This window comes from Hakea prostrata, chromosome 1 (assembly GCF_041222555.1).
Source record: "Hakea prostrata isolate BN-2017 chromosome 1, UWA_Hpros_2, whole genome shotgun sequence".
Taxonomy (NCBI): Eukaryota; Viridiplantae; Streptophyta; class Magnoliopsida; order Proteales; family Proteaceae; genus Hakea; species Hakea prostrata.
In genome coordinates this window covers 37,859,031-37,879,727 of record NC_142600.1, presented here as the reverse complement: position 1 = coordinate 37,879,727, position 20,697 = coordinate 37,859,031, and the positions used below count along the sequence as shown (strand labels likewise).

Below are 20,697 nucleotides of genomic sequence, written 5' to 3'. Positions count from 1 at the left end.
TAGCCTCCAGAATAGCTAGGACATTCCTCAATTACATGTGTAGGAGATTGACACCATGCACACATAGCAATAGATTTGTCAATAAAATGTGCTTGACTTGGTGGTGCAGCTTTAACTACCAAAGTTTTTAACTTTTTCAAAAGGTTATCTATTTGTACTTCCTTATGAACTTGGCTATCAACAAAATATCCCCTACTAGTCCTTTTAGACTCTTGGGTTGACTCCCATTCTCTAGTTCTATCTGCTAGGTCTAAAAGAAAATTCCAAGCTTTGGAATCATCAGTGAATGATGTAAATCCTGTGGGGAACATTGATTCCAAAAGTTGCTTTGTTTGGTAATCGATACCCTCATAAATTATTTGGCATAAATGCCATAATTCTATACCATGGTGAGGGCATTCTTGGAGAAGGCTTTGAAACCTCTCCATTACCTTAGCAAAGGACTCATTGGGTTTCTGACGAAATTGAAGAATATCATTTCTTATTTTATTAGTCTTAGAGAAAGGAAAGAATTTCTTCAAAAATAGGACAGTAAATTGTTCCCATGATATAATGTTATCCCTAGGTAAGCTATAAAGCCACTTTTTGGCTTGGTCCTTTAATGCAAATGTAATGAATCGTAGTTTTACAGCATCATCAGTGAGCTGTTGTACCTTCATAAAGCCACAAACCTCCTCAAACTCCCTAAGGAACAAATGTGCATCTTGATCAGGTAACCCATGAGATTGGGGTAACATAGATAGATAATGAGATTTGAGCTCAAAATTATTACCCTCACTTCATGTAAACGTATACAGGAAGGTTGTGCAGATCGGGTTGGATAAAATCTATCCCTAAGACTCTTAGGTGGAGGTGGTGGAGGTAGACCTTCCATGGTCAAGTTAGACACTCGGACAATTCTATTTGTAGAATCACGAGTCCAGACACACATGCACTAACCACCTAATGCAATTAATGGCTCTTATGAAAGAATGAGAGATTTTTTTTTTCTAAATAAATAAAGTAACTACAGAATAAAAGAAAAGAAAATAACAAAAACGAAGGGAAAGTAGTGAATTTCCCACCACAAAGATTGAAACAATGATTCCAAAGCCGTAAGGTTGCTGTATAGCTGAGCGTTGTATAGGTTTGACAGCAAGGGAATCCGTATAGTCTTCGGAGCCACCTACAATCGAATCCTGGGGATTCTACAGTAGAGTGGGGACTACTATAAGTTTTTGTTTATACTCAAGTTAAGAGTAATATCTTTGAATTTTTTTTTTTTTTTTAAATCACTTCAATTTACCTAAGAATGAGAAAAACAAAGTAGACTAATACCTCCCCGGCAACGGCGCCAAAAACTTGTCTGTGAAATTTAAAAGTAACCGCAAGCGCAGATATCGTGTAGCTAACGGGTCGATCTCAAGGAGGTATGCCACTTATAATTCAACTTCTTAATAGTAATGCGAGAGTGTAATGATTCAATTTCTGTTAACTAATTAACTAAACTAAACGATCCTAATCTTATACGTCTAATGCAATCGAATTGAAACGAAAAATAAATTAAACATAATCAATGCATAAATAAAAGACAGGGAAAAAAAATGCGAACAATAAAAATAAAAAGGAAAAGAAAGTAAAACCAAGTAAGTATGTTAAAGCAATCAGTAAAATTTAGTTCATAGCTAAAATGCAGATGCAACACCACCCGTCACCAGAAGCAGAGGCACGACTGTCTTGCTCCGGTTATGTGATCCGAGATGATTAATGAATAGGCAGAAAAGTAAATAACAGAAAGTAAATAACAAAACAATAAACAAAGCAATAAAAGGAAAAGGAAGCCTTAACCAAAGAGAGGCACGACTGTAGGCATCTCTGATCAAGGATCCAAGGGAAAGGAGAACAATAAATAATGCTGAAAGTAAGTCCTAAATTAAGAATATGGAGGGGTAGATAGAAGCGGGAATGGAGGGAGGAGAGAAGATTAATAAAGAAGGTTACTTACTTGCGAATTGAACAAACGATTCGAATCTCAACCAACCCTAACAACCAGATCTAGATCTAGAATAATCTAAATCTGCAACTGCTAGACCCAGAGAAAAACGAATCTAAAAAAATTGAAACTTGAACTTGAAGCTTGAAATTGAATTGCATTACATAAAAATATTAAACCTAAACATTGAATCTAGAAATTTAAATTTCACTAATGCAAGCAAAGAAAACTAGAGAAAACCTTAATAAACTAAAGAGAGAAGAAAGAATGCTTCTACTAAGCTCTAGAACACCCTCCTTTGATGGAGTATGCTCTCATTTTATAGAGTTTACATGAGATATGAAGCACGGCTGAATTTGAATAAAACTCAGGGTTTCTATCTGACTCAACCAATTAGGGTTTTGATGTAGTAATCGCGCCGACTTAGAGAGATCAGATGCATAATTCCACCGTTGGATTTGAGGTTTAAGTAGTCGTGAAGCTCTCCTCCAAAAATCAGCACGATCGGACATCGGATGATCGTTCGATGAAGGGTTTGATCAAAACTGGACAGAGGCATTCAAAAACGGGATTTTTCCTCTTTTTCTTTCTTTAATTAAATCCAAGATAAGAGATAAGATATTGAGGTATGCAAGGACTATTTTCCATTTGGACTCTCTCAATAATATCTCTGTAGATTTGATTTAAAATCTCAGTCGTAGATCAAATTTGCCTTCTTTATCTCTTCAATATTTCGGAGTTGGCCCATAATCACACATGTCTAGCCTATCATGCTCCAGATCAGGCCCATTTTCGCATTTGAGAATTTGAATGGACTTCTTGACGTGTAAAATAGCATGATTCAAGCCCAAAACTCCAAATATTTGTTTAAATCTTGAAAAGTCCTAAAATCTGCAAAAACAACATAAAACCCAAGGTAACTCTACTCTAAGTGTATAAAATGCATGCTTTATGCCCTAAGAGTTCACACATAAATGTGCTCATCAATAATCCTAACCACATGAAACAATAATAGAACATTCTTGGGTCATAGACTTAGAAATGACTCAAGTTTTCTTAGAAGTGAATAATAAAGAACTTGGACTAGAAATATAAATAATGAAGCATAATATGTTTGTTGAATAATGCGCAATAATTATGATTGAACAAACATAATTTAATGCAATAAAAGAAATGCATAATATACTATAAGAAAGTGAAACAAATGAACTTCATTAATTTCTAGGAAGTTTTTACAAAAGAGTTACATCACTGAAAGCATAAAAGAAAATCCTAGTACAATCTATATAGGAATCTATCTCTGATCTTTGAGTACTCTAACATCCTCCACAACCTGTGTAAGCTAAGCTTCCATCCTCTCTGTCCGACCTCTATCCTCTCCAGAATGGAAGTCATGGCAAGCATTTGAGCATACAAATCTTGTGTCTCAAGAGCTGTATGTGAAGGACCCCCAACCTTGAAGTGTGGTGGTGGTGCAGGAATCTCATCATGACCTGGATTAGCCTCGCATCTCTACATCCTCTCCTGCCTGGTCATCATTATTTGGATCAACATCCTCCTCCTTCTCTGCGTCCTGATCATCCTCAGACTCATCCTCATCATCATCCTCGCCCTCAAATCTTTCAGCATGACTAAGGTGGATCTTTCCATGGTCCTAGCCGTGATGTCATAACCCAGCTCCCGAGTAAGCATCTATGTGTTCTCCAAGCTCACCTCGAAGTGTCGGAAGACAAGTGTCAAAAGTCGACCAAAGCAAAGGTTCCGCACACCAGGATGCTCTACTATATCTATCATGACATTCTGGATGATGAATGACAAGTCGATCTGGAATCCCATGTAGATGCGGTAGATCACCAAGGCCTCCATCATTGACACCCTATGATGATGTCTGACCTTCGGTATGATGTTTCGGACCACGATGTGACCGATGACTCTAGAAGAAAATGTCATCCTAGCACTAGTACGTGGACTTAACACCTCAAGTCGTCCCAAAGTGTGGCACAGATCTCATGAAGCTCGTATGGAAGAAGGAATGAGTCTACCTCGGCACCCATAGGTATCCATCTGCACTCATCTGGATAGTATGGTACCTGAAAAATGCGTGCCAGTGTGCTGGTGGAGAATCTGATCCGTGTCTCTCGGACTCGACTCTCGATGAATAGCTCAAAAGTACGCTGACCTCTGCCTTAGTAGAAGTGAGACATGTTGCTGAAGAACAGTCGCACTAGGTCTGGATAGATTGGTAGATCCTCAGTGAAGAGATGTGTCCACTGCATGGTGTCGAATCGGAATGTCCTGAGCTATCGTAACTGTAGTACACGGCTGTACTCTATATGACAATACTCGAAGTATGCCTTATACAAGAACTCTGCATGTGGTGTGACGAATCGATCTCTACGGATGATCTCATCCCGTGGCCCTAGGACTGGTGCTTGACCTCTACCCCTGCCTCTCCTACCACCTAAGCGTCGAACATGTGGTGTCATGATGTATGTATCTGTTTAGAAGACAAAGGAAATTTGAGTTAGTGTTTTTGCATAAATATTCAGCAAGAAGGGCATTATCGTAATTTTCAAAAAAAATTATTTTGGCAAAATTGCAATTTGAACGTACTAGCATGTGCATAATACTTGGAATAACATGTTAGGATGGTTTGTTTGAGAAAAATCCCTCAAAATCTTGGTCTACAAGGGAAAATTCAGCAAGAAAGCAAAGGAGAATTTTCATTTTAAGTCAAAACTTGGATTTTTGAATTTGTGAAATTGGTTCAATCGAATTGCATGCACACCTCTACCATATCATTTCAAACATGTAGAAAGTGGTTTGGGGTCAAAATTCCTTGTGGTTTGAAAATGGGAGAAGTTTTCAAAAAGGAGATTTTTGCAGTGTGAAAGTGAAAAGAGAGCATGAAATTGATAGAACTTGTTGTAGAAGCATGACATTGAGTTAAAATTGCTTGGAGCATGTTTATAAGTGTTCCTAGACATGATTTCTAACTATTGCAACAAGTATTTCATGGTTTTGGATGAATGCAAGTCAAGATTTGAAGCTTTTGAGAGAGGGAATAGTGTATACCTTTGATTGATGATCAATGTGTGTTTGTGAGTTATTGTAGAAGACCTAAACCACCTTGGATGACCTTTGAAAATCTTGGAAAACCTTTCCCCAGAGTTCTCTCACAAGTTCTTGAGTGTTTGACCGTGTTTTGATTTGAAGAAGTAGGCTTTTAAGCTGAAAATCACGCACTGTTTATGTGGGTCGACGGCTGGGTCAATCGACCCAGCCAATTGACCCACAGAGTTAGTAAGCTTTGATTTTGGTGATTTTTGGAAAATTTGATTTTTGACCCGTGAATGTTTATATGATGACTATATTAATGATTCTAAGTCTGATATGAATGTTGAAAGCATAAGATCAAGTGGATATTGTTGGATCTTTAATTTTTGGTGTTTGATTTTTCGGATTTGTAGGATGGTTAATCTCAAGAATCGTAACACTAATGCAAGCCTCAACGAGACTGGAAGAGTACCTAATAGGACCATACCTGATGGGGACCTTGGTCAGCAAACTCCGATGAATGGCCAGATTGCTGATGATCTCCTTGGTGCTTTGCCGGTGGAAAATTTCTAGGATATTGCCAACACCATGGGTAATATGATGTAGCAGCAAGCTACTCAGTTCAACCAAATGATGACGGGTTTTATGACTTTACATAATGAGACCCGTATTGCTGCTTATGGACATCTTCAAGCTATTGTGTCGAATGCGGAAAGATTGGTAAGAACTCCTCATACCAGAGTGATGGTGTCACATCCACCCAGCTGGTACCCTACCTAGCATACCCGGGTATGTGATCCACAGTCCCATGGATCAAGTATCGGGCAACCATGCCTCCCACATACACGATAACACAATCATGAACAATAATAATCAAAGTCAAAGCATATAATAAATGAAATCATGATTAAGATAAGAACAAGATAATCAAAGTGCGGAATAAAAGATACCAATGTATACACATGATCCAAAAAGAGAGAGAGAGTGAGCGGAAATCACTCCCTCGGTAACAGCGGAATGTAGATCAATTAAAGTTAAGATTACATATCCAAGTTTCAAAGAGATAATAATATAAAAGTCTAAACTAAGGTCTCCTCTATCTTATACAAAATATCCTCATAGTATAGATGTTCGAAATCAAACACGGCCTCTCCCACACTAAGGTCGAGCTAATCCTAGTACGGAATGTAACCACCCTCAGAATCTTCAATGTGATTTTCATAGTAGCCAAGACCTTGAGAGTTGTATGTGGCATCGGGGTCCGTCTTGATGAAAGAGCCATCAGATTCTTCAACACTTGTAGAGTAATCTAACAAAACAATTGCACAGAAAGACATGAGTTTGAAAGAACTCAGCAAGACAGTTATTCCATAATACATAAGTCACATGATACAAAACATAACATAATGCAAGATGACATGAAACAGATGATGCAAATATGATTCTAACTCTATACATGCTAGTCTCTATGGTAGACATGCTTTAAGTCATAGCACCATACTTCTCCGGGTGGGTCTCAAATCAGTCTTCCCTCAACCATCTCGGTATCTTGGGTTCTTCGATGGTAGTTGGGTCCTGCATCCCTCGGGACAATCCATGGCTGGGGTTTAAGTCACCTCTCTCTCACATCACCATTGGTATAAGTATTGGCGCATGTCACGGTAAAGCCTACCCCAATGCAAGTCATCTACTCATTCATATCATGTCAGAGCCAGATACTTCCCTTATGGTTACAACCAACTCGGTTCGGTATCCTTCATACTAGAGTCCCGTATCCTACGGCTACAACCAACTCGGACTACGGACACATCAACCCTATTGGTCATCCACAAATGGTAAACGGGAAGCTCTCACATCCTCTCATGGTTTGGTTACCGGTCTTGAGCGCCCATGAGCCCAAGTCTAGCTATTTGCAACCCTACCAATAAATGGTCTCAACGAGTATCCGTAATGTGATCTATGTCCTCTCGGGTTGGTTACCGGTCTTGAGCGCCCATAAACCCACATTACTACCATGGCTCTTTCGGTCTCAATGCCCTTCCGATTCGGGGCTGATACAACAAGGATGTCCTAGCCAACACATCTAGACAAATCCTATATATGACATCCAATAATCCGGAAAAGCGTCGATGGGCATCTTCGGAGAACATCCCATACTATTCCCTCCGATGTCCAAGGACAGAAATGTCAAAAGACATTCCCCAATCCCAAATCATACTTATCTGATCACATTCTCAATTTCACAATATCATACATACATGATACTTCATTATATTGAAAGATAAATCATAACATCACATGATCAATCATATATGAAATTGACAAGAAATAACAATCATGATAAGCAAGAGTATGTAAACATATTACTACTGTTCTAAAGCATGTACAACAGTCATATGATGTTCAATTATAACAAAGAAGCTAAGCCTACTAAGTTGTCAACATCATTGTAATAATCACATAGTCTATGTTATATGGTGATAACCATCCTTACCTTGAGACAATGTGAAGCTAATCCAAAGGTCACAAAAGAATGATCCAAAGATGGTATATAGACCCTAGACAAACATAGATGAAAGATTAGAAAAGAAATCAGGATAATCGGAGGTTGAACGGATCAAATCGGCGAAGTACACAGTTCAGAAACCAATTGGTTGACTGACCTAGTCGACCAAGTGAAGTGCGGGGCTGAATAGTGAATTTTGATCTGAAACCTAGCTTCCAGGGCTCGGATCGATCCGAAACTTGGAGGGATTGATTGTAGCAGTATAAGAACACTATCTAGCAAGTAATTAGCATAATCTAATGCTCTAATTAGGAATCCCCAAATTGAAACCCTAAGTTCTATGGACAAGAATCATAGCATCAATTGAAATCAAATGCAATTGCAAGGGAAATTAGGGAATTAGCTAGGGAATTGATATGCAATGGATTAGGATCATATGCTAGCATAGAAATTAGACTTAGCATGCTTCATACTTCAGTTTAGGACAAGAATACAAGATGCTAAGAAGAGAATCATAGAAATGCATATGCAAGAATCAAAATGAGAGCATAGCATAGGTAGAAATGGAATGAGATTATGCATTAGCAAGGAATGAACACTTGAAGTGGTGGTTGCAAGGTTGCAGCACTAACTCCAAGGTTACAACAGCAAGAATTGTTAAACGGTAGATATGTTAAACATACCTAATTTTTATGCTTTTCAAGGATTGGACTGAATCCTTGTATAATAATCATTTACGGTCCTTAAACTGTGTACGGAACAGATACTTCCATACCAGAGAAGGAAAACATGTAAGTACTAGTGGCCTCAATAATACATTCAATCGGTAATTTATAACCAGAAAACAAGACTGTGCAACTAATAGTAGCATTAGTACATTTTGATTAATTGTTTCTCTATTCTTGTTGCTCAGTGTTCTTCTATTGTTTGGAGATGGACATTCAAATAATTCCAACCAGATAAACCTCTAACATAATTAGAAAGCCAGGTAGACTGACAAGGGGATGCCATCCGACTCAATCGAATTAGGAAGGCCTGACTCTTACATGTCTCACTGAGGACATGGAACTCGAAATTAATGGTGTATTCTTTATGTTAAAATCAATGGTGTATTGTACTCCTAAAGATGAATTACATATAATTGCTTATGTAACAGATAACTAGGAATTGTTAATTGTACCTCAAGAAATTGACTACTTAATTTCTCTTAGAAAGAATTCTATTCAAGAAGGCAAACTATGGCAAGAGGCAATGATTGGCAATGATTGAATTCTATTTAACATGGCAATGAGAATTTTCCTTTCCAAAACTGATTATCAAATGCAATGAGACTGAGTTTGCCTTAGAAAGAATTTTATCATTGCATTCAAAGCAAAATTAAGTGTCAACTCACAGTCTCACCGGAATGACTAGATTGATGACCAAGGTCACAATTCAAATGCTTCAACCCAAGTACCCTCAAAAACATCACCATTTGTTCCTCCAAATTCACAAGCCTACTATCAAACATGAGACCCCTATCCCTCACCAATTTACACAACTCGAAGAATGCCTTTCTACTCTGCCTAATTTACTTTCGACAAATATGATAAGATACCCCAATAATTCTGTGTGTTTCTTGTTGGCCGTGAAAAGTCTCGCCCTGGTATGGATCTCTAGTTGGGAACAACAATCTTTTAATTTTTTCCATTGCTAGGACAACACCAATAATCACAAATATCACAATTATTAATGCATTCATATTACACCAACAACCAAAAAAGATTCCTAAATGCTCGGAATCTTATATCCCTTTCTTGTTAGTCTTTTCTCTTTAGCCCCATATCTGAGTTCACTTGTCCCACGCCCACCAAACCGTAGGAGAAGAAAAAAATTAAATAAAACAGACGGGTATAAAAGATGTTATACGGAACACCGAGTTCCATACCCCAGTTGTCGACATGGTGGACATTTTGATTGGCCCTGCTTAAGGGTGTCAATCGCATAATGAAACCGTTTAACCATATCGAACCGCGCCGTCTAAAATCATATCGTACCGCACCGTTGAAAATTCGGTACGGTTCCGGTTTTAAGTACTCATACCGTCGGTATGTACCGAAACCGTACCAAATTAAAAGATATAAATGTAATTTTACAATTAAAACGCTTTACCTTTACCCTATCCATAATTCCCTATTTCAAATTTTCATTTCATCTTTCACTCCTCTTCTTAGATTTACTTGTTTTGTCTCTATTAATTATATTTATTTGCTTTGTCTTTGTTAATATCAAATTCTATTGATTGTTTGATCACAATTTCATTAGAATCTTAATGAACTAATAACAAAAGTGGTATGGGTTTGTTTGTATTAAAAGTGTACCGCACTAAATACCGTATTTAAACCGTTTTTCTGTACCGATTTAATACCAAAACCGTACCAAACCGTTTTTACAAATACCGAAACCGTACCGTACCGTGTAAATTTGGTACGGTACGGTTCTAGTTTTCGGTATTCAAAATTAGTACCGTACCGATTGACACCCCTCCCCTGCTAGAGGCTAGACAAATATCAACCTGATAACCAATAAATCTATCTTTCTAGGACCGGTTAACCAACTACCCACCCCAGAATCCCATAGACTGCTGCCTAAAAAAATAAAGGGATCAACTGAAGAAAATCTCACCTCAACAGAAAAAAGATATTGAAAGCCTTTTTCCACCACTCGGGCATGAAAGACTTCAAAGATTCGGACACCCGTTCTTGTATGAGAAAAGATACATGGGTTTTCCAATATCTACGGGAATCCCAATCTAGATTCACATTCAGCTCTCTCTGCAACCAAAAATTTACATAAACCATGACTTGCCATCAATAATGCTACACAGGATGTTAACTAAGTACCATGGAAAAGTAGTAATTAAAACCACAACTTGTGGCCACATCTCCTAACAAGTAGTTCTCCTTAAAATTTGCTGCCAAAGATCTCAATTGCATGGTTGATAGCAACATAAGATAATGGAACCAAATTCACAACAAAATTCTTAAAGAGTTTATTTGCTTACCTTTTGATATGGCTCCCAAAAATAGCTAACAGTTATTGGGTAGCTGGTATCAAATTTTCCAACCACAATCTACAAGGAGGATCAAAAAGGCATTTCAGCTAAAAAAAAAATTGAATTTCTTTATCCAGATAAGGAGTGTAACCATGGAGAACCAAAATCTAACTAGCTCTCGATAGTTCTAAAAGGAAGGTTATGTGAATGTGGAAAACAACAACTTATTAAATAGAATTAATCCAAATAACATAGAATAGGCTTCCAACAATACTTATTCCAACCAAAATTTGTGTTGAGTGTTTTTTCAAATCATTTTCACATTCTATAAGGTGTGCATCAAATGACATATAGAAGATGGTAGATAGAAAAATTATAGGAGAATCATTAGATCTCATAAAATTAATACATCATTCCATGTGTCGTATCTTGCACCAACACCAAAGTGTGGCCACATGCGCTCATAAGACCAAAACAACTTAGTTCCAAGAGATATTTGGGGAGAAATAGTCTACAGAGAGGAGATAATAAGTATACTTCCAATAAAATTTTATCAAAGTAATTGTACACACAATACAGAGCACTAAAGAAATTGCATAGTTATACATAAAGAAATAAACGCCAAAATAATGCATACCATCAAAATCCAAGTTCAAAAGTTGCAAATATAGAATAGCCACTTATAAAAATATAAAAAATTCCTTCATGAATGCCATTTGTTACAAACAACTGAATAGGAACCCTATTGAGAAAGCACATTACAATGTAACCCTATTAAAGAAAGCACAATACAATTTCAACTGCAATGCCTGAAATATGTTAGGAATTTCTATAGTAACCTAACTTAGAGCCATGAAGGAGGAACAATGCATTAAGCTGCATGACAAGCTTCAAACTTCTATATTTAAGAAAATCTCAGCATTTGAAATTTCAAATTTCGTTTCGGCCAACCAATATTGTTCTTGAACTGAGGAGTTAAGATTAACAAATGTCAAAATTAGATGCTATGTCAAAATTGTCAAATGCCAAATTTCAAAAAAATTGTATCGTATCATTTCAAACTATCAAATATTTTTGGAAATTTCAGTCTAAAAGATGCACTATTTCATACGCATTTCTCCTTAACTCCTCCCTCTGTCTCCTAAGTTGTTCATCATTGTTCTCGTAATCCATTTTAGTAGTGTTCTACAATTAATTTCAATCAATTAGAATTATGTAGTACTTATATCATAATACCACAAAGTTGAAATCATATAGTAAAAGTGATAAGGCAAGACAATTATTACAAATTAGACAAGATAACAAATGAAAATGTTTCATTGCAACCATAGCATTTTGTTGAAATTCTAGCTTACTCTCTACATATTTCAATCTTTTCTTCAAAGCTTTCAGCTCTTCCTTCTTTACATCTTCCAGTCTTGTATGCATAACAAAAGCAAGATTGGATGTGCTTACTTCTTCTAGTGGTTCACACCACTTAAAGAAGCCACATCCCCAGGAGAGGCTTCATAGCATTGATATAGCCGATTCTGAAGTTGGGATGACGCCCCCGCAATCCTAATTGGGGCTTGACTTCAAAATTTGCATATTATCTCACTAAACTTCAAATACAATCCTAAACGATCGTTGACACTAACAATAGACATCTTGTAATTGTACAAAAATAGGATGGGCTTGAGAACTATTGAGAGATGTCAATAGCTTTAGACTAAGAACTCCTAAAAGCAATAGTTAGGTCGATATACTTGAGGGTACATAGCACCTCTTCTTGTTAAGTATTTTTAAATATAATCCGGAAGACTTAGTTGGAATCCAGCTCAACCAAGATCATAAATGGGGTTGAGAACTATCGAGAGATGTCAATAGCTTCAACAATCATAAGTCAGCAAGAAGAAGAAGCAAGAGAGCAAATGAAACTTATATTGTTTGTTGCCAATAAATTAGTGGTTCATGATTACATAAAGTATCAAGCTCTATTACCTAATAGAATAAAGATTAAATTTATATCGAGAAAAATATAACAAAAATTAATACGACAAAACAGACCACGAGTTGTTTGGAATCAACCAAGAAGACTTGACAAAATGAAAGAGAACATTTTTTTAAAAGAAGAGAGTCCATTTGACAAAATCAATCACAATAAATAAATAAGTAAAGGACTAAAAATGGGCATTTCCCTATATTCTAACTTCTTTCTTACTTGGGGCATTTCTGATTGTAATTTTGAAATGCCATTCATGGGACATTCAAAGAATATGGGTTATGCATCATGCCTAAAGGCTTATGCAGGTTCCGTCGCATGTCTCCAAAGATCTAAAATGCCTCACCTAAGGCCTCCCCTTTCAGAGCTAAATTCAGTAAAAAAACCACCGATGTTTTACAAATGATTTCAGTTTCAACAATGGTTGAAGCAAAACTGTATGGACTCAGTCATAATGCAGGTTTTCTACTTAAAAGTTATGGTTTTGAATCAGTCTAAATACAAACATATAAAGCATCACCAAAGTTGAAACAAGATAAATTTGACCTATCTTGTGAGTTTCATGTAGTTTAACCAATTAGAGGTGGAAAACTCCAATAGCAAACCCATACTTCATATTTTTCCAAAACCACATTCATTTCTTGGTGGGAAAATGGGTCAAGACTACTACGACGCATTTACGGCACTGATTTGTTGAATCTAAGCAAGATTTGGGTAAGATTTAAAATTAGATGCAAACCCATTTTTCCCAATTTGTTTCAAGCCTTCTAGAGCTCTAAATAGTATTGATGTAGAAATTGAGGAATAGTTGAGTAGGGTGTTACTTAGATTGTAAACTTTTACTTGACCGTTAGTCACATTTGTACAGATACAGTGAGACTAGCAAACATTGACATTGTGTAATATTAAAAGATTTTTCTTCATTCCTAATGCATATTTAGAAATGCTTAATGAGGGTTTCCCTAAAATTCTTTTGTCAAAATATGACCAACCAAAATGGTCTTCAGAAACATGCAGAGTTTCGGCTGAATTATGGTCAAAACCGTAACCTCAAAGTTTTTAAAAACCAGTCATTCACACAATTATTGCAAATTCTTGCATCAAACCATCCCTTAATATCTTGTTTTCATTAACCAAAATACCTTGTTTTCTTTATTGTTACATGCTAACAAATAAGAGCTTAAGCCCCTGCACTCTACCCTAATTTCTTAGGACCAAGGCCATAATCGTCCCCCAGCCCCCACATAAAGACAAAAGAAGAAGGTGCTCTACTCATGAAGAATAAAATCCAAAATAAATGAACAAAAATAAAGTAATGGCAGTGTATATTGTCTATTCTCATTTAATCAGCAAGAAGAAGAAGAAAGATAGCAAGGTTACAAAACGCAGAAAGAAGAAGAAGAAGAAGCATAGATTTTATTTGTGATTTGCTCCAAGAAAATGTGCTCCAACAAAAATCTCGTTATTTCGCTCCAAAACCCTACCGTGAGAAGAGGATATCAGTGGAAGTAGAAGAAAAACCAAGTAGAAATGAAAACCAAGATCTACCTTCGACCAGAACAGTAGTGGAGAGAACGTTGAAGCGAGAAGATGAAGAAATCTGGAAAAGTTCTCTATTGTTCGAAAACCCTAGAGAGCTCTTCGTCTAGTTTGAAAGTTGGAGAGTTTTGTCGACGTGATTTTTGTGAATGTACAAATGTTTAGCTCTTTTATAGTAGGGGTGAAATCTCTCACCATACCCATAGATCTACAAATTCATGTTTTTTGTGTAAAAATGAGAATCTCTAGATTTCATGAATCTAGGGATTTTCATAACCAAATGGGTATAAATCTCGCATTCATGAATCAAAAGATTTAAAATCTCTGGATTCATGTAACCAAATAGGTCCTTACAGGTTTTGAGAAGAGTCTTTGGACTTTATTGTTGACACTACGTCTAGGGACCATTCATACTTGGCACTTTTGAAGACCGGGGGTATTATGGCAGTAGTTGGTGTCCTAGGTGAGATATACTTTTAATCTTGTAAATGTTTGTAATACAACTTTGGCTGAGTTAATATTAAGAGTTGTAATTTCAAGTTAGTTGGAGATACCAAGTTCTAAATAGACATTCTTGGAATTTAGGTTTCATCATATTAGTAATAACTTGATAAATATAATTTTTGCATTTGTCTTTCTTAAATTATTGTTCTTAGAATATTTTATCCTTCTTAGCATTTTTGTATCCATGTATTTGTGTTATGCTGCTTATGCAAATGAAAAGTATAATCATATACCATAACAAAAGCAAATATGTGGATTTATAATAAAAAAAATAAAAATAAAAAACCACCACCTAACTGGTGGCAGTTTTCAACTAATGCCACTAATTATGTCTAAGTTTAACGGTCAAGTGTATAGGGGTGATTAGTGGCGATTTTGTAAAGCCGCCACTAATTAGGTGTCTCATGAGCAGTACTAGAAACCACCACCATTCAATGGCTGCAGCACTTGTAGTGGCGGTACTGTTTTTTGCCTAATTAGTGGCAGAAAAAAAAGGGGCACTAGTAGGCCCTTTTTTGTAGTGAACTAAAAGGTGTTGCATCACATCATGCATCTTTCAACATTCTTAAATAAAATTAATCTACCATGCAAGCTCTAGCACCATATCATGCATCTTAGCATCTCCATCTATATTGTAATCTCTAATAAGGGGGAAAAAGGAGGGGGATGTTGAATATATCATTTAGCCATCAATAAAATCCTAAATTTAACTTCAAAGAATTATATATACCGTAATACTTCAAGATTTGAAGTCCACAAGCTATATCCATACAACACACATCTTAGCATCTACATCTATATTGTAAACTTTAATAAGGGGGGAAAAGGGGGATGTTGAATATGTCATTTAGCCATCAATAAATTTTAAAATTTTAACTTCCAAAGAAAAGAAGAAATATATATACACACACACACACACACACCGTCTTTTAATACCTTTAAGATTTGAAGTCCACATGCTATATTTCCATACAACATTCTTCTGCATGACATTTGATTTAAGTAAAGGTATCTCTTGCCCAACCCTCTCATTCTGTATGCTACAACAGTTTCGAAACATCAGCCGCTGGTCCTCACTTCATCTGCTTTCCATCTCTATCATGGATGTTGGAAAAGGTGTTAGTTAATCCAAATGGGTTGATCAGTATATCAAAAGCCTACTAGATGCATAGTCATCAGTATTAGTAACACAGAAACAGCAATGCATGAAATCCTAACAGCAAGTTACAAAGAAGTTCAAATTGATAACCCCATACTTCTATTAAATTAGATTTTATAAAAGGAAATTATCAAATCACCACAGAAAAAAAGTGTAATAGGTCTTAATTGCAATATACTAAATATTATAAGAGAAAATGTGCAGAATCTCACTTGCACTTCATCAAAGAAAGGAAAAGAAAAGAGAGAGAGAGAGAGAGAGGTTACAAGGCAAAACTACCCATGCGTCTTTGTCCATGTAGTAGGGAAACAGGGGATTAGCCAAAATTTTCTTTTGAAGATAGACATACAAAGTGACAACTCAACACCAACAAGACCAGCCCATATTACAGGGAACCCTCAAGGGGTGGGGGTACAGATACGGTACTACTTTGAGAAGCAAACCAGCAACCCAAGTACTTCAACCGAGTCACGTGACATTCAACAATCAGAAACAAAGATACACATTGGCTGGCATCTGGAACTGGAGACCTGAAGCATCGTTCTCTCGATGGTTGAGTTGATTATAGACAATCAAAGAGCGAACCAACGCACTCTGCTCAATGGTTGAGTCCATACAAAAAAGAAATTCTGTATAAGATCAGCTTATTATGACCATTCAAATCATAAATTTAGAGATTCCTTGGAGCTACAGCTCACCAGATCCTCATTAAAATCATCACTTCTTGCTTGGGTCCCTGCTGTTTAAGATTTAGATGACCATGTCATTAGCAAATGAAGGAAAATACACTAACATAAAAGGATGTTGTTCTACCAATTTCCATTGACTGTGTTCAATATCAAAATCACAATACAGACTTGGAATTGTTCTTCAAATCAACCTAAGCTACAAGTTTACATCTACTAACATTTGATTGAAGGAGATACAAGAGTTATAATATTGTATAAGAAAATAGGGTAAAGTTGAATTCTGTAGCGAATAAGTCAGTCCTGAAACCATAGTTCTAAAAGCCACAGCCAGAGTCACTAGACCAGGTTGCAAATTTGTGGCCTGTAACTGCTTCTTCAACAGCGAACTGTTCACTCATATAAGTTCCATAGTTAACTTGGATCCCTCATATGATTCCTTATTCATTGGAGGTTTTGCTACGATCCTTCTTGGGATTAGGTCAGTTTTGGTTCTAGTCTTACAATATCAATTATAAGGAAATCTTCTATCTCCTCATTTATATGCAACTCCATAAATTTAAATTTAAAAACATAGCACCGTTGATGCTTATCATCACAGAATATGAGGTGAAAAGTCAGAAACACCGAGACATCTCAGTTTTGCAGGAAAAAGAAAAGAGATATGGATGGAGTTGAGAAAGTCATTTGTTTCAACCAATATCGACCAGTGTTCAAATAGTTAAACCATATTTAGCAGGTTCCAGTGTCTCGAACCATAAAAAATACAATGCTTTGGAAAAAATTAGTTCCCTTGACTGGTCTGCATCTCACATTGATAGTCAGCAGGAAAGCAAATACCGTAAAACAAGATGAACCAATTCCTACCCAAAAAAAGAGTACTACAACATGAAACGATGACCATGTAAGTACGATGTGTTAAAATAAACCCACGATCTAAGTCATTTCGATCAAATCAAAACAGCAGTCAAGTGACTGAAACGACAGTCAAATACATATATAATAATGGTAATCGGAAGATGAAGAAAAATGCAACGGCTGCTAAAGAGACGAGTTCCTCAAACCGTCAAATAAACAGGGAGAAGAAGGTATCGAAGATGAAGAAAATAATAGTCGATCTTGAAGGGAGAAAAATGGAGTCGACGATGAAGAAAACTTACTGTAAGAAATTGATGTTGCATAACTCTGTCTCTCGCAGAAGGGAAGTTTGGTTTCAGCCGTCTCCTCGCACCTCTCTCTTCTCCAAGCTATCTCTCATCGCAGATCTCTCTTGCTGGACAAGACACGAAACCGAGCCCAAAAGACCAACGTCTCACTAGCACAAGAGGAAGGAAGACGAACCGGCAGAAGACCAACGTCTCACTAGCACAAGAGGAAGGAAGACGAACCGGCAGGGATTTACCAAAGTCGCACCGACAAACGAGGAATCAGCTTTTGCATTTGTGCGTTTGGCCTTGACCACGCGCACGTAGAGGTATGGCATATGATCAATGGCGGACCGAGGATGCAATAGTGGGGGGGGGGGGCGAAGAATGAAGGCCAGATAACCTTCCCATTTGGGGTCCTACCTCTAAACTATTTTATTAAATTAAATAATAGACCCACGTATATTTGGCGGGGCCCACACATATTTGAAAAAAAAAAGATAAATTATTGATAATGATTTTTTTTTCCGACAAAATATAGGTAAAATTGAAGCAACAATTTAAAAAAAATATGTACATGATTTCAACCTTAAAAAGTTAGATGCAAACAAAAAATTTCTTTGATAGGAGATGTAAACCAAAAAATTTTTTTTAGGTAAGAGATGCAAATCAATGATAGTTAGTTACCTACTAACTATAGACATTTTATTCACAATACAAAATCAAATAACAAAAATTACAGAAGAAATAAAGAAACATAGAATTTAAAATCAAATAGAAAAAATAAAAAGAAAGAAAAGAGAAAAAGAGAAACAATAAATAAATTGAGAAAGAGAAAGAGACCTAATTGTGGAGTAGATTTTTTTCCAAATTTTCTTAAGCCACGCTTATAGAAAGGGAAGAGAATAAATAGGAAAAAAAGAGGATAGAGGAGAGGGGAGATAGGAAAATAAATAGGGATTGAAAAGTTAGATTTTAATTAGAAATAACATTTTGACTTTTGAATACTTAATAAGATTTTTTTTTTTTCTTTTCAAAAATTTCCTTTAACCCAAGATTATAGAAACAGAAGAGAATAAATAGGAAGAAAATATGAGAAAGAAGAGAGGGGAGAATAAATAGGGATTGGTGAATTAGTTTTTTTTATTAGGAATGACATTTATACCCATCATTTTACCTTCAAAAATTGTTCACAATATTGGGGGGGGGGGGGCAAATACGGACATTTCACATGTGGGAAGAGAAAAAACCGGAAAAATTAAAGGAATGAAGGGAATATGCATAAAATTTTAAAAAATCCGGGGGGGGGGGGCATGGCCCCTTCCGGCCCCTTCATAGGTCCGCCCCTGCATATGATTGATGAGATCGTACGAGCTACAGTTGCGATCTTTGTTGAGTGAACAGATATCCAGATTGTTTACGCTAGAATTTTGTTGTTTTCTTACTACCGTTTTTTTTTTGTTGCTTCGTGATATTGGTTTGAGCGATTGGAGGTGATGCGTCCAAAATCTGCTCAGCCCTTAGATCTCCTTGTGATGACCTGCAAAACGAAAGCGTCAGATGAGGCCCGACTGCGGGGGTCGGAAGTCCACCTCCGAAGGCTAAGTCAGTTGATGAACTTAATCACAAACGGCTCTGCTAGAAGCACAGAGCTAAGGAATGAAGAACTGGGAAAGGTGATCTAGATTGTAAGCCTCTGATAGTTTACGTCTACCAGTGTCTATGTGAATCTGAGTCCCTCACCTCGTATGGTAGTGAGGTTTATATAGAGTGTACCTTCGAATTTCCTTCGTTGGATGCACTTGAGCCTTCTTTGGGTAGTCGTTGGATCTTAACAGTTAGATCCGTTGAGCGATAGACTTCTACTAGTTTGGACTAGTAGAGGACTCCTGAGATAACCTCCAGGTTATACGATGATTATCCCTTCGATAATGATTAGCCGCAGCCGTCAATTTTGAGTCTGCCATCATTAGGATAATTAACCTAATCCATACGTTGGATTAGGGCGTGCTTGGAGCTGAATAAGTTTTCTTCCTTAGCAAGTCATCTTACGGATTCGGTTCGCTCGGGAGCAAGTCGATTCCTTCCGTCTCGACCGGAGTCGAGGATCAAACCAAGTATGAACCCGATTCGATCATATTTTCTCCATATCACGAGCCCCCAGACCAAGCGTTCGGTCGATCCCGAGGGCTTGGTTTTTAATTGGGTTCTTCGTCAGGCAATAGTCTCTGTGTCACGCCCTCCCAGCCGGTACCCTATCTGGCATACCCGAGAGTGTGATCCACAGCCCGAAGATCAGGTATCGAGTGATCAACCTCCCACATAAGCAATAACATAATCATGAACAACCATAACAAGAGTGCGGAAGATAAATCATAGATCCAATAAAGAAAGAATGAATCGTAAACGAAACGGAATACTAAATATATAATCAGAGTGTCAACAGATAAGTAAAGTGAGGCAAAAATCCCTCTTTACATCCAGCGGAAAAGTAGCTCGAAAGAATAAACTAGATAAAAGCTAATCCCAGTAGCAAGTACATTGGGTAACTAAATTATTCTCCACTTTGTAGACGACATCCTTGTAGGTGTAGATCTCATAAATAGCACAAGGACGCTTCCACTCAATGGTCGGACTAAGCATTGTACGGAGCATAACCACCCGCGGAATCTTCAGAGTAATTGTGGTAACCGCAATCACCTTCCCCGGAGATATGCCTCTTCGCCTTGCGCTTCCTCATAGGGACCGTCATAGTACTCAAGACCTGCAGGATAGTCTAACAACATTGTACAATAAAGGAATGAGTTTCAAAGAAACTCAAGTAAAGGCGCTTAAAATCCATAATAACATATATGGCAGAATTCCAGAACAAACATAATGCAATATGATATGAGACAACCAATGAATGAATGATTCTAACTCTATGTATGCTGGTCTCTATTGGCAGACATGCTTTAAGTCATAACACCGTACTTCTTTAGGAAGTCCACTCACATCCTCAACCATCTAAGATATCTTGGATTCTCTCACGGATCATTTCACCGGTCTTGAGCAGCCGATTGGTAATGGGTCCTTCATCCCTCGAGACAAACCTTGGCAGGGGGTTAAGTCAAC

At 37.0% G+C, this 20,697-nt stretch overlaps 1 long non-coding RNA gene and 1 other non-coding gene across 2 annotated transcripts; one reads left to right on the top strand and one right to left on the bottom strand.

Moving 5' to 3' along the window:
- Positions 1–381: 381 nt before the first annotated feature.
- On the top strand, positions 382–488 carry LOC149028909 (small nucleolar RNA R71). Its single transcript, XR_016171343.1, has one exon. It is a non-coding gene; the product is annotated as a small nucleolar RNA R71 (small nucleolar RNA).
- Positions 489–5,871: 5,383 nt separating this feature from the next.
- Positions 5,872–17,776, bottom strand: LOC149028908 (uncharacterized). The gene is made up of 5 exons (XR_016170659.1): positions 17,599–17,776; positions 15,530–15,688; positions 10,579–10,647; positions 10,200–10,348; positions 5,872–6,338 (listed from the first exon to the last, which is right to left on the bottom strand). It is a non-coding gene; the product is annotated as an uncharacterized LOC149028908 (long non-coding RNA).
- Positions 17,777–20,697: the final 2,921 nt, after the last annotated feature.